Source organism: Arachis hypogaea, chromosome 16, assembly GCF_003086295.3.
Source record: "Arachis hypogaea cultivar Tifrunner chromosome 16, arahy.Tifrunner.gnm2.J5K5, whole genome shotgun sequence".
Taxonomy (NCBI): Eukaryota; Viridiplantae; Streptophyta; class Magnoliopsida; order Fabales; family Fabaceae; genus Arachis; species Arachis hypogaea.
The window spans coordinates 83,289,653-83,302,020 of NC_092051.1; the positions used below are offsets into that span (position 1 = coordinate 83,289,653).

At 35.8% G+C, this 12,368-nt stretch overlaps 1 non-coding gene across 1 annotated transcript; it reads left to right on the top strand.

Moving 5' to 3' along the window:
• Positions 1-10,743: 10,743 nt before the first annotated feature.
• LOC112760217 (small nucleolar RNA R71) lies at positions 10,744-10,851 on the top strand. The gene has a single exon (XR_003180668.1). It is a non-coding gene; the product is annotated as a small nucleolar RNA R71 (small nucleolar RNA).
• Positions 10,852-12,368: the final 1,517 nt, after the last annotated feature.

Sequence of the window (12,368 nt, forward strand, 5' to 3'; positions counted from 1 at the left end):
GTACTTATGTAATTCATTGGTGAGAATTTCAGATAAGCGTATAGAGATGCTTTTGTTCCTCCTGAACCTCTGCTTTCCTGCTTTCTTCATCCAATCATTCCCACTCCCCTTGCATGGCAAGTTTATGCAGGGCATCACCTTTGTCAATGGCTACATCCCGTCCTCTCAGTGAAAATGGTCCAAAATGTGCTGTCACCGCACGGCTATTCATCTGTCGGTTCTCGATCATACTGGAATAGGATTCAGTCATCCTTTTACGTTTGTCACTACACCCAGCACTCGCGAGTTTGAAGCTCGTCACAGCCATCCCTTCCCGGATCCTACTCGGAATACCACAGACAAGGTTTAGACTTTCCGGATCTCAAGAATGGCCGCCAATAATTCTAGCCTATACCACGAAGACTCTGATCTCATGGAATGGAAGGCTCGGTTGTCAAGCGAGGCAACCATGCGTCATGAACCAGAAGGCTAAGAGATATGCACTTAAGCGATTGCAAGTAGAACGGAGGTGGTTGTCAGGCACGCGTTCATGGGTGAGAATGATGATGAGTGTCACGGATCATCACCTTCCTCAGGTTGAGGAACAAGTGTATATCTTAGATAAGAAATAGGCTTGAGTTGAATAGCAAAACAATAGTACTTTGCATTAATTCATGAGGAACAGCAGAGCTCCACACCTTAATCTATGGTGTGTAGAAACTCTATCGTTGAAAATACATAAGTGATAATGGTCCAGGCATGGCCGAATGGCCAGCCCCCATAAAGGTCTAAGATAGCATAAAACTGATCAAAGATAGATCCGAAGATGTAAATACAATAGTAAAAAGTCCTATTTATACTAAACTAGTTACTAGGGTTTACAGAAATGAGTAAATGATATAGAAATCCACTTTCGGGGCCCACTTAGTGTGTGCTTGGGTTGAGCATTGAGCTTTACATGTGTAGAGGCTTCTCTTGGAGTTGAACGCCAGTTTGTAACCTATTTCTGGCGTTTAACTCCACTTTGCAACCTGTTTTTGGCGTTTAACTCCAGAATAGGGCAGGAAGCTGGCGTTGAACGCTAGTTTGCGTCGTCTAAAATCGAACAAAGTATGGACCATTATATATTTTTGGAAAGCCCTGGATGTCTACTTTCCTACGCAATTAAGAGCGCACCATGTGGAGTTTTGTAGCTCTAGAAAATCCACTTTGAGTGTAGGGAGGTCAGAATCCAACAACATCTGCAGTCCTTCTTCAGCCTCTGAATCTGATTTTTGCTCAAGTCCCTCAATTTCAGCCAGAAAATACCTGAAATCACAGAAAAATACACAAACTCATAGTAAAGTCCAGAAATGTGATTTTTATTTAAAAACTAATAAAAATATACTAAAAACTAACTGGTGCACGAAATTTTGATCTTAGGCAACGGCACCAGAAACTCTGTACGCACGTCTTAATAAATCGTTTTTCATTCACAACTTCGATACAACTAACCAGCAAGTGCACTGGGTTATCCAAGTAATAAACCTTACGTGAGTAAGGGTCGATCCCACGGAGATTGTTGGTATGAAGCAAGCTATGGTCACCTTGTAAATCTCAGTCAGGCGGATATAAAATAGTTATGGAGTTTTCGAATATCTATAACAATATATAATGCCAAAACATGGAGGTTTGGTGTCCAATTTTCTATTTCCTATTTTAACCCTACTATCTATAACAATATATAATGCCAAAACATGGAGGTTTGGTGTCCAATTTTCTATTTCCTATTTTAATCCTACTAATACAATTGAAAAATATTATACAGTTACTTATTTCACTAACAGTTACCACGTAACTTCTATTCAATTCTTTACTCTCACAATCTCTCTTTTTTTTTATTTTATTCTGATTCTCCTTTATCTTATAAACTCTTCTCTGTACCGCACAATTATTTAAAGGAGTTTTTTTGACATCTTAAACTAGGTAAAGATGATGTCAAAAGATTTATTTTCGTGGCCATATATGAAATGAAAAAAAAAAAATTAGAATCCAACAAGTGTTTAACCAGTGGTGATAAATAGTTTTTTTTGTATAGATCTTATTATATTCGGAGGTATTCATTTAAATTATGTTTTGTTTAATTTTATATTGGTCTTTGTTTGTATAGTGTTGTTTTAAGTATATCTGTGAGTACTGTACTCTGATGGTCTGTCCAGTAGCCTCATTCTAATTACTCTATTAGAATTTTTTTTTATAATCATAAAAAATATATTTTTTTTATTTTTTTTATAATTTCATCTATTTTACTGATTCTTTTTTTACCTCCTAATACACGTTGTTATATTTTTCTTGCTGCCATTATTTTTTACCTTCAACGCTGTCGATTTCATCACATCCATCGTAACAAATTTTATTTAGTTTTATTGCAGTTACTACGTTCACGTATAACTTCTACCTATATTTTTTTCCTCTTTAATTTACTTATCCAATTAATATTTTCATGGTTCTTTTACTCTTTTTAATTTGTTCCCAATATTTTACGTACAAAAGATAATGTTCTATCTTTTTCTTTTACCAAGGAAGAACTAATTTTTTTCATATTATATGTATTTTTTTTAAATATGTCTGTACTTATCAATGACGAATTGAAAAAGTCTAATATTTTGTTAAATTCATTTTTTTTTCTTTTTAAATTTACTTCATATGTGATAATATTATTTTTTAATTTTTAATTATTAATTATACAGAGTATTATATTTAAAATTTGAGTACATGAATATTTATTTTTAAATTAAACTAAAATAAATGAATTATATTACAAAAATATAATTTATTTTGACTTCTATAATATCATTTGTTTAGTATATGGCACTGGTTATTTGATTAACATATAAAAGATGTAACATATAAATATTGATAATTAATTACGGTGAGTGAATAAGAAAAGGTGGAAAGAGAAAAAAAAACGAGAAAGAACAAAGTAATATAATAACAGTCATTAGACAATGATAGGTATGTGTATAGAGAATAATAATAATAAGAGAAAGAATAATGTTTGATATAGTAAGGGGATATAATAAAAATTATAAATTAATAATTTAGAGAAATAATGAAATTAAAAAATTTTTAAAAATTAAATATAAAATTAAATGCTTTATGTCTTACTTTTTTTAGCGAAACTTCAACAACTCATAAAAGTTAACGGAATAGATGGTTATAAATCAAAGTGATAGACAAGATTAAAATTTGCGATAATAATATTTGGTGATAATTAATTACGGACGGTCGGGTGAAGAGAAGATGGAAGGAAAAAGAAAAAACTATAAAGGAGAACAAGGTAATATATAATAATAATAACGGCGATGAGACAATGACATACAGGTATGTGTATAGAAAATAATAACAAGAGAAAGAATAGTGTTTGATATAGTAAGAGATATAATAAAAATATAAATTAATAATTTTAAAAAATAATAAAATTAAAGATAATTAAAAAAATTAAATATAAAATTATAAAATAAAATATTTTTAACCATTGAAATTATGCATGAAGATAGAGTGTTTTGAATATAAATTTTTATCTCGGCTTCAAATTAAATACGAATTGAAAATAAATAATTAAACTTAAGAACGTTTATAAATAGTTAATTTGTAAATAATATTTCTAAATTTTTATTTTGATTTTATTACATATCATTTTTAATTGAATAATCTTGAAGGGTTTATATATTTATTTTTATGGTCAATAAATCTGACAGTTTTTTAAGATTAAAAAAGTTATTAATAAGAAGATGTACGATGAATTAAGAAGGATTTTGTTCAGATACACAATTTTTATAATTTCCTATTTTATTTATTAATTATTCTTATATTTTGATATTTAAAACGAAAAAAATAAGCATTCTTATTTATTTTATTTTTTCACTATTTATAAAAAAATAAAGAACTCTTCGTATTTAGATTTATATTTTGGCTTACTATTTAAAAAAGATGAAGACAAATATGAATATCCATGATATTTAAGTAAAAATTATCTTTTGTAAATAACTAACATGTATTTTGATTTATATATACTTTTTTGAATCAGAATAATGTTATCATCATTATTTTTTGAATGATATTTTAGTTTATAATAATTTTAATTTTAATAAAATATAATATAAATAAAGTCACATCAACATTAAAATAAATAAAAAACTTATCTAATAAATTTGAAAAATGAATAATATATTAACAAAAAGATAATATTAATTTCTTAAACTCAATAGAAAAGCGGCTCAACAGACACGATAGTGCCTGGTGAGCCGCTAGTTAATAATAAATAGAAAATAAGGATAGAAATACTTATGTATATCATTGGTTAGAATTTCAGATAAGCGTATAGAGATGCATTCGTTCCTCTGAACCTCTGCTTTCCTGCTGTCTTCATCCAATCAATCTTACTCCTTTCCATGGCTGGCTTTATGTAAGGACATCACCGTTGTCAATGGTTACTTTTTATCCTCTCTGGAAAATGGTCCGATGCGCTGTCACTGCATGGCTAATCGTCTGGAGGCATCACCCTTGTCAATGGCTGCATCCCATCCTCTTGTGAAAATGGTCCAAATGCTCTGTCACAGCACGGCTAATCATCTGAGGTTCTCGATCATACTGGAATAGGATTCACCATCCTTTTGCGTCTGTCACTACCGCCAGCACTCGCGAGTTTGAAGTTCTTCACAATCATTCAATCCCAGAGTCCTACTCGGAATACCACAGACAAGGTTTAGACTTTTCGGACTTTCATGAATGCCGACATCAATCTAGCTTATACCACGAAGATTCCAATTAAGAGATCCAAGAGATACTCATTCAATCTAAGGTGGAACGGAAGTGGTTGTCAGGCATGCGTTCATGGGGGAATGATGATGATTGTCATGTTCATCACATTCAGGTTGAAGTGCGAATGAATATCTTAGAAGCGGAATAAGTTGAATTGAATAGAAAAACAGTAGTACTTTGCATTAATCTTTGAGGAACAGCAGAGCTCCACACCTTAATCTATGGAGTGCAGAAACTCTACCGTATGAAAATACACAAGTGAATATAGGGTAAGCATGGCCGAGTGGCCAGCCTCCCATGGAGGTCTAGAGATCTAAAAATGATCAAAAGATTTCTAATACAATAGTAAACAGTCCTATTTATACTAAACTAGTTACTAGGGTTTACAGAAGTAAGTAATTGATGCATAAATCCACTTCCGGGGCCCACTTGGTGTGTGCTTGGGCTGAGCTTGAATGTTACACGTGTAGAGGTCAATCTTGGAGTTGAACGCAAGTTTGTAACGTATTTCTGGCGTTCAACTCTGGCTTGTGACGTGTTTCTGGCGTTTAACTCCAGACAGCAGCGTAGAACTGGCGTTCAACGCCCTTTTACGTCGTCTAAACTCGGCCAAAGTATGGACTATTATATATTGCTCGAAAGCCCTGGATGTCTACGTTCCAACGCAATTGGAAGCACGCCATTTTGAGTTCTGTAGCTCCAGAAAATCCACTTTGAGTGCAGGGAGGTCAGAATCCAACAGCATCAGCAGTCTTTCTTCAACCTCTGAATCTGATTTTTGCTCAAGTCCCTCAATTTCAGCCAGAAAATACCTGAAATCACAGAAAAACACACAAACTCATAGTAAAGTCCAGAAATGTAAATTTAACATAAAAACTAATGAAAACATCCCTAAAAGTAACTAGATTCTACTAAAAATATACTAAAAACAATGCCAAAAAGCGTATAAATTATCCGCTCATCACAACACCAAACTTAAATTGTTGCTTGTCCCCAAGCAACCGAAAATCAAATAGGATAAAAAGAAGAGAATATACTATAAATTCCAAACTATCAATGAAACATAGCTCCAATTAGATGAGCGGGACTTGTAGCTTTTTGCCTCTTGAATAGTTTTGGCATCTCACTTTATCCATTGAGGTTCAGAATGATTGGCATCTATAGGAACTCAGAGTTCATATAGTGTTATTGATTCTCCTAGTTCAGTATGATGATTCTTGAACACAGCTATTTTATGAGTCTTGGCCGTGGCCCTAAGCACTTTGTTTTCCAGTATTACCACCGGATACATAAATGCCACAGACACATAACTGGGTGAACCTTTTCAGATTGTGACTCAGCTTTGCTAAAGTCCCCAATTAGAGGTGTCCAGGGTTCTTAAGCACACTCTTCTTTTGCTTTGGACCTTGACTTTAACCGCTCAGTCTCAAGTTTTCACTTGACACCTTCACGCCACAAGCACATGGTTAGGGACAGCTTGGTTTAGCCGCTTAGGCCAGGATTTTATTCCTTTAGGCCCTCCTATCCACTGATGCTCAAAGCCTTGGGATCCTTTTTATTGCCCTTGCCTTTTGGTTTTAAGGGTTATTGGATTTTTGCTCTTGCCTCTTGGTTTTAAGAGCTTTTGGCTTTTTCTGCTTGCTTTTTCTTTTTATTTATTTTTTTCTTTCTATTTTTTCGCTATTTTTTTTCTGCAAGCTTTGTTCTCTGCTGCTTTTTCTTGCTTCAAGAATCATTTTTATGATTTTTTAGATTATCAAATAACATGTCTCCTTATCATCATTCTTTCAAGAGCCAACATATTTAACATTCTTAAACAACAACTTCAAAAGACATATGCACTGTTCAAGCATTCATTCAGAAAACAAAAAGTATTGTCACAACATCAATATAATTAAACTAAGTTCAAGGATAAATTCGAAACTCATGTACTTATTGTTCTTTTGAATTAAAACAGTTTTCATTTAAGAGAGGTGATGGGTTCATAGGACATTCATAACTTTAAGACATAGTTACTAACTACTAATGATCATGTAATGAAGACACAAACATGGATAAGCACTTAACATAGAGAAAACAAAAAACAGAGAATGTAAGAACAAGGAATGAGTCCACCTTAGTGATGGTGGCGTTTCCTTCTTGAGGAACCAATGATGTCCTTGAGCTCTTCTATGTCTCTTCCTTGTCTTTGTTGCTCCTCCCTCATTGCTTTTTGATCTTCTCTTATTTCATGAAGGATGATGGAGTGCTATTGATGTTCCACCCTTAATTGTCCCATGTTGGAACTTAATTCTCCTAGGGAGGTGTTGATTTGCTTCCAATAGTTTTGTGGAGGAAAATGCATTTGAGGCATCTCCGGGATCTCATGGTGATGAGCTTCATGCGTCTCTTGAGATCCATGAATGGGCTCTCTTGCTTGCTCCATCCTTTTCTTAGTGATGGGATTCTCTTCCTCAATGGGAATGTCTCCTTCTATGAAAGCTCCAGCTGGGTAACATAGATGGAAAATAAGATGAGGAAAAGCTAGCCTTGCCCCAGGAGAGGGCTTTTCGGCTATTTTGTAAAGTTCAAGGGAGATGACTTCATGAACTTCTACTTCTTCTCCAATCATGATGCTATGGATCATGATGGCCTGATCCACAGTAACTTCAGATCAGTTGCTAGTGGGGATGATGGAGCGTTGGATGAACTCCAACCATCCTCTAGCCACAGGCTTGAGGTCCAGTCTTCTTAATTGAACCGGCTTGCCTTTGGAGTCAATCTTCCATTGAGCTCCTTCCACACATATGTCCATGAGGACTTGGTCCAACCTTTGATTAAAGTTGACCCTTCTAGTGTAGGGGCGTGCATCTCCTTGCATCATAGGCAAGTTAAACGCCAACCTCACATTTTCCGGACTAAAATCTAAGTATTTCCCCCGAACCATTGTAATATAATTCTTTGGGTTTGGGTTCTTACTTTGATCATGGTTCCTAGTGATCCATGCATTGGCATAGAACTCTTGAACCATTAGGATGCCGACTTGTTGGATGGGGTTTGTTAGAACTTCCCAACCTCTTCTTTGGATTTCATGTCGGATCTCCGGATACTCATTCTTCTTGAGCTTGAAAGGGACCTCGGGGATCACCTTCTTCCTGGCCACAACATCATAGAAGTGGTCTTGATGAGCTTTGGAGATGAATCTTTCTATCTCCCATGACTCGGAGGTGGAAGCTTTTGTCTCCCCTTTCCCTTTTCTAGAGGATTCTCCGGTCTTGGGTGCCATCAATGGTAATGGAAAAACAAAAAGCTTATGCTTTTACCACACCAAACTTAGAATATTGCTCGCACTCGAGCAAGAGAAGAAAGAATAGATGAAGAAGAAGAAGAAAATATGGAGGAGAGGGGGGAAGGGTGTATTCGGCCAAGAAGGGGAAGAGAGGGTTGTGTTGTGTGAAAATAAAGAAGAATGGAGGGCTTTATATAGGGAAGGGAGGGGGGGTAAGGTTCGGCCATAAGGGTGGGTTTTGGGTGGGAAATTGATTTTGAATTTTGAAGGTAGGTGGGGTTGATGAGGTAGGTTTATGGGGAAGAGTGGATGGATGTGAGTGGTGAAGTGGTTATAGGGAAGAGAGATTGAGGTGATTGATGAAGAGTTTTGGGGAAGAGTGTTTATGGGATTGTGTAAAAGAGGGGTGAGAAGAAGTGAGTGGAGGTAGGTGGGGATCCTGTGGGGTCCACAGATCCTGAGGTGATCCTGTGGGGTCCACAGATCCTGAGGTGTTCAAGGATTTACAACCTTGCACCAAATTAGGCATGCAAAATGCCCTTGCACACAACTCTGGGCGTTCAGCGCCAGATTGGTGCTTGTTCTGGGCGTTGAACGCCCATTTGTTGCCCATTTCTAGCATTGAATGCCAGAACCATGCTTGTTCTGGGCGTTCAGTGCCAGCTCTTCTCCAGGGTGTAATTCTGGCGTTCAAACGCCCAGATGCTGCCCATTTTGGGCGTTCAGCGCCAGAACCATGCTCTGTTCTGGCGTTGAACGCCAGCCAGATGCTTCTTACTGGCGTTTAAACGCCAGTAAGGTCTTCCTCCAGGGTGTGATTTTTCTTCTGCTATTTTTGATTCCGTTTTCAATTTTATATTTATTTTGTGACTCCACATGATCATGAACCTAATAAAACATGAAAGAACAAGAAAAATAAAATTGGATAAATAAAAATTGGGTTGCCTCCCAACAAGCGCTTCTTTAATGTCAATAGCTTGACAGTGGGCTCTCATGGAGCCTCACAGATGTTCAGAGCATTGTTGAGACTTCCCAACACCAAACTTAGAGTTTGGATATGGGAGTTCAACACCAAACTTAGAGTTTGGTTGTGGCCTCCCAGCACCAAACTTAGATTTTGACTGTGGGGGCTCTGGTTGACTCTGTTTTGAGAGAAGCTTACTGTGCCTCTTTTCCATGTTTACAGAAGGGTAACCTTGAGTCATAAACACAAGGGAGTCCTCATTCAATTGAAGGACTAATTCACCTCTGTCAACATCAATCACAGCTCTTGCTGTGGCTAGGAAAGGTCTTCCAAGGATGATGGATTCATCCTCATCCTTCCCAGTATCAAGGATTATGAAATCAGCAGGGACGTAAAGGCCTTCAACCTTTACTAACACGTCCTCTACTTGTCCATAAGCCTGTTTTCTTGAATTGTCTGCCATCTCTAATGAGATTTTAGTAGCTTGCACCCCAAAGATTCCCAGTTTCTCTGTTACAGAGAGGGGCATGAGGTTTATCCCTGAACCAAGGTCACACAGAGCCTTTTCAAAGATCATGTTGCCTATGGTACAAGGTATTACGAACTTTCCAGGATCCTATTTCTTCTGAGGCAATGTCAGTTGATCCAGATCACTTAGTTCATTGGTGAACAAGGGAGGTTCATCCTCCCAAGTCTCAATACCAAATAATTTGGCATTCAGCTTCATGATTGCACCAAGGTACTTGGTGACTTGCTCTTCAGTAACATCCTCATTCTCTTCAGAAGATGAATACTCGTCAGAGCTCATGAAGGGCATAAGGAGGTTCAATGAAATCTCTAGGGTCTCTAGATGAGTCTTAGATTCCTTTGGTTCCTCAAAGGGAAACTCCTTATTGATCACTGGACGTCCCAGGAGGTCTTCCTCACTGGGATTTACGTCCTCCCCTTCCTCTCCAAGTTTGGCCGTGTTGACTATGTCAATGGCCTTGCACTCTCCTTTTGGATTTTCTTCTGTATTGCTTGGGAGAGTACTAGGAGGGATTTCAATGATCCTTTTACTCAGCTGGCCCACTTGTGCCTCCAAATTTCTAATGGAGGACCTTGTTTCATTCATGAAACTTACAGTGACCTTAGATAGATCAGAGACTAAGTTTGCTAAATTAGAGGTATTTTATTCAGAGTTCTCTGTCTGTTGCTGAGTGGATGATGGAAAAGGTTTACTATTGTTAACCCTATTTCTTCTACCATTATTAAAGCCTTGTTGAGGCTTTTGTTGATCCTTCCATGAGAGATTTGGGTGATTTCTCTATGAGGGGTTATAAGTGTTTCCATAAGGTTCACCCATGTAATTCACCTCTGCTATTGTAGGGTTTTCAGGATCATAAGCTTCTTCTTCAGAAGATGCCTCTTGAGTACTGTTGGATGCAGCTTGCATTCCATTCAGACTCTGAGAAATCATATTGACTTTCTGAGTTAATATTTTATTCTGAGCCAATATGGCATTCAGAGTATCAATTTCAAGAGCTCCCTTCTTCATAGGCGTCCCATTACTCACAGGATTCCTCTCAGAAGTGTACATGAACTGGTTATTAGCAACCATGTCAATGAGTTCTTGAGCTTCTGCAGGCATTTTCTTTAAGTGAATGGATCCACCTACAGAGGTATCCAATGACATTTTAGCTAATTCAGACAGACCATCATAGAATATGTCTAGGATGGTCCATTCAGAAAGCATGTCAGAAGGACACTTTTTGGTCAGTTCTTTGTATCTCTCCCAAGCTTCATAGAGGGATTCACCTTCTTTCTGTCCAAAGGTTTGAACATCCACTCTAAGCTTACTCAGCTTTTGAGGAGGAAAGAACTTGGCTAAGAAAGCCTTGACCAGCTTATCCCAAGAGTTCAGGCTATCCTTAGGTTGAGATTCCAACCATACTCTAGCTCTGTCTCTTACAGCAAAAGGGAAAAGCATGAGCCTGTAGACTTCAGGATCTACTCCATTAGTCTTAACAGTATCACATATCTGCAAGAATTCAGTTAAGAACTGAAAAGGATCTTCAGATGGAAGTCCATGAAACTTGCAGTTCTGCTGCATCAGAGAAACTAATTGAGGTTTAAGCTCAAAATTGTTTGCTCCAATGGCAGGAATGGAGATGCTTCTTCCATGTAAATTGGAATTAGGTGAAGCAAAGTCACCAAGCATCCTCCTTGTATTATTATTATTTTCGGCTGCCATCTCCTCTTCCTGTTCGAAAATTTCTGAAAGGTGCTTGCTGGATTGTTGTAATTTAGCTTCTCTTAGTTTCCTCTTCAGAGTCCTTTCAGGTTCTGGATCTGCTTCAACAAGAATGTTCTTGTCCTTGCTCCTGCTCATATGAAAAAGAGGGACAGAAAAATAATAATAATAGGGGTCCTTTTTACCACAGTATAGAGGTCCCTGTGTGAGTAGAAGAAAAGAAGAAGAAAAAAATTCGAACACAGATGGAAGAGGGGGTTCGAATTTGGGTGAGATGAAGTGTTAGTAGATGAATAAATAAATAAAAGGAGATAAGAGAGAAAGAGAATTTTCGAAAATAATTTTTGAAAAAGAGTTAGTGATTTTCGAAAATAGTGTTTGAAAAAGGTTAGTGATTTTCGAGAATCAAAAATTAAAATAATTAGTTAATTAAAAAGAAATTTTGAAAAAGAGGGAAGATATTTTCGAAAATTAGAGAGAGAGTTAGTTAGGTAGTTTTGAAAAAGATAAGAAACAAATAAAAAGTTAGTTAGTTAGTTGAAACAAATTTGAAAATCAATTTTTAAAAAGATAAGAAGATAAGAAGTTAGAAAAGATATTTTAAAATCAAATTTTTGAAAAAGATAAGATAAGAAGATATTTTTGAAAAGATATGATTGAAATTAGTTTTTGAAAAAGATTTGATTTTTAGAATCACAATTAATGACTTGATTCACAAGAAAGCACACGATATGATTCTAGAACTTAAAGTTTGAATCTTTCTTAACAAGCAAGTAACAAACTTGAAATTTTTGAATCAAAACATTAATTGATGATGTTATTTTCGAAAATTATGATATAAGATTAAGAAAAAAGATTTTTGAAAAATATTTTTATAATTTTTGAAATTAATTAAGAAAAATAAAAAAGATTCGATTTTTGAAAAAAGATTTTGAAAAAGATAAGATTTTTAAATTGAAAATTTGATTTGACTCATAAAAACAACTAGATTTTAAAAATTTTTGAAAAAGTCAAATCTAATTTTCAAAATTTTGATAGAGAAAAAGGGGAAGATATTTTTTGATTTTTGAAATTTTTAATGATGAAAGAGAAAAACATGAAAATGATGCAATGCATGGAAA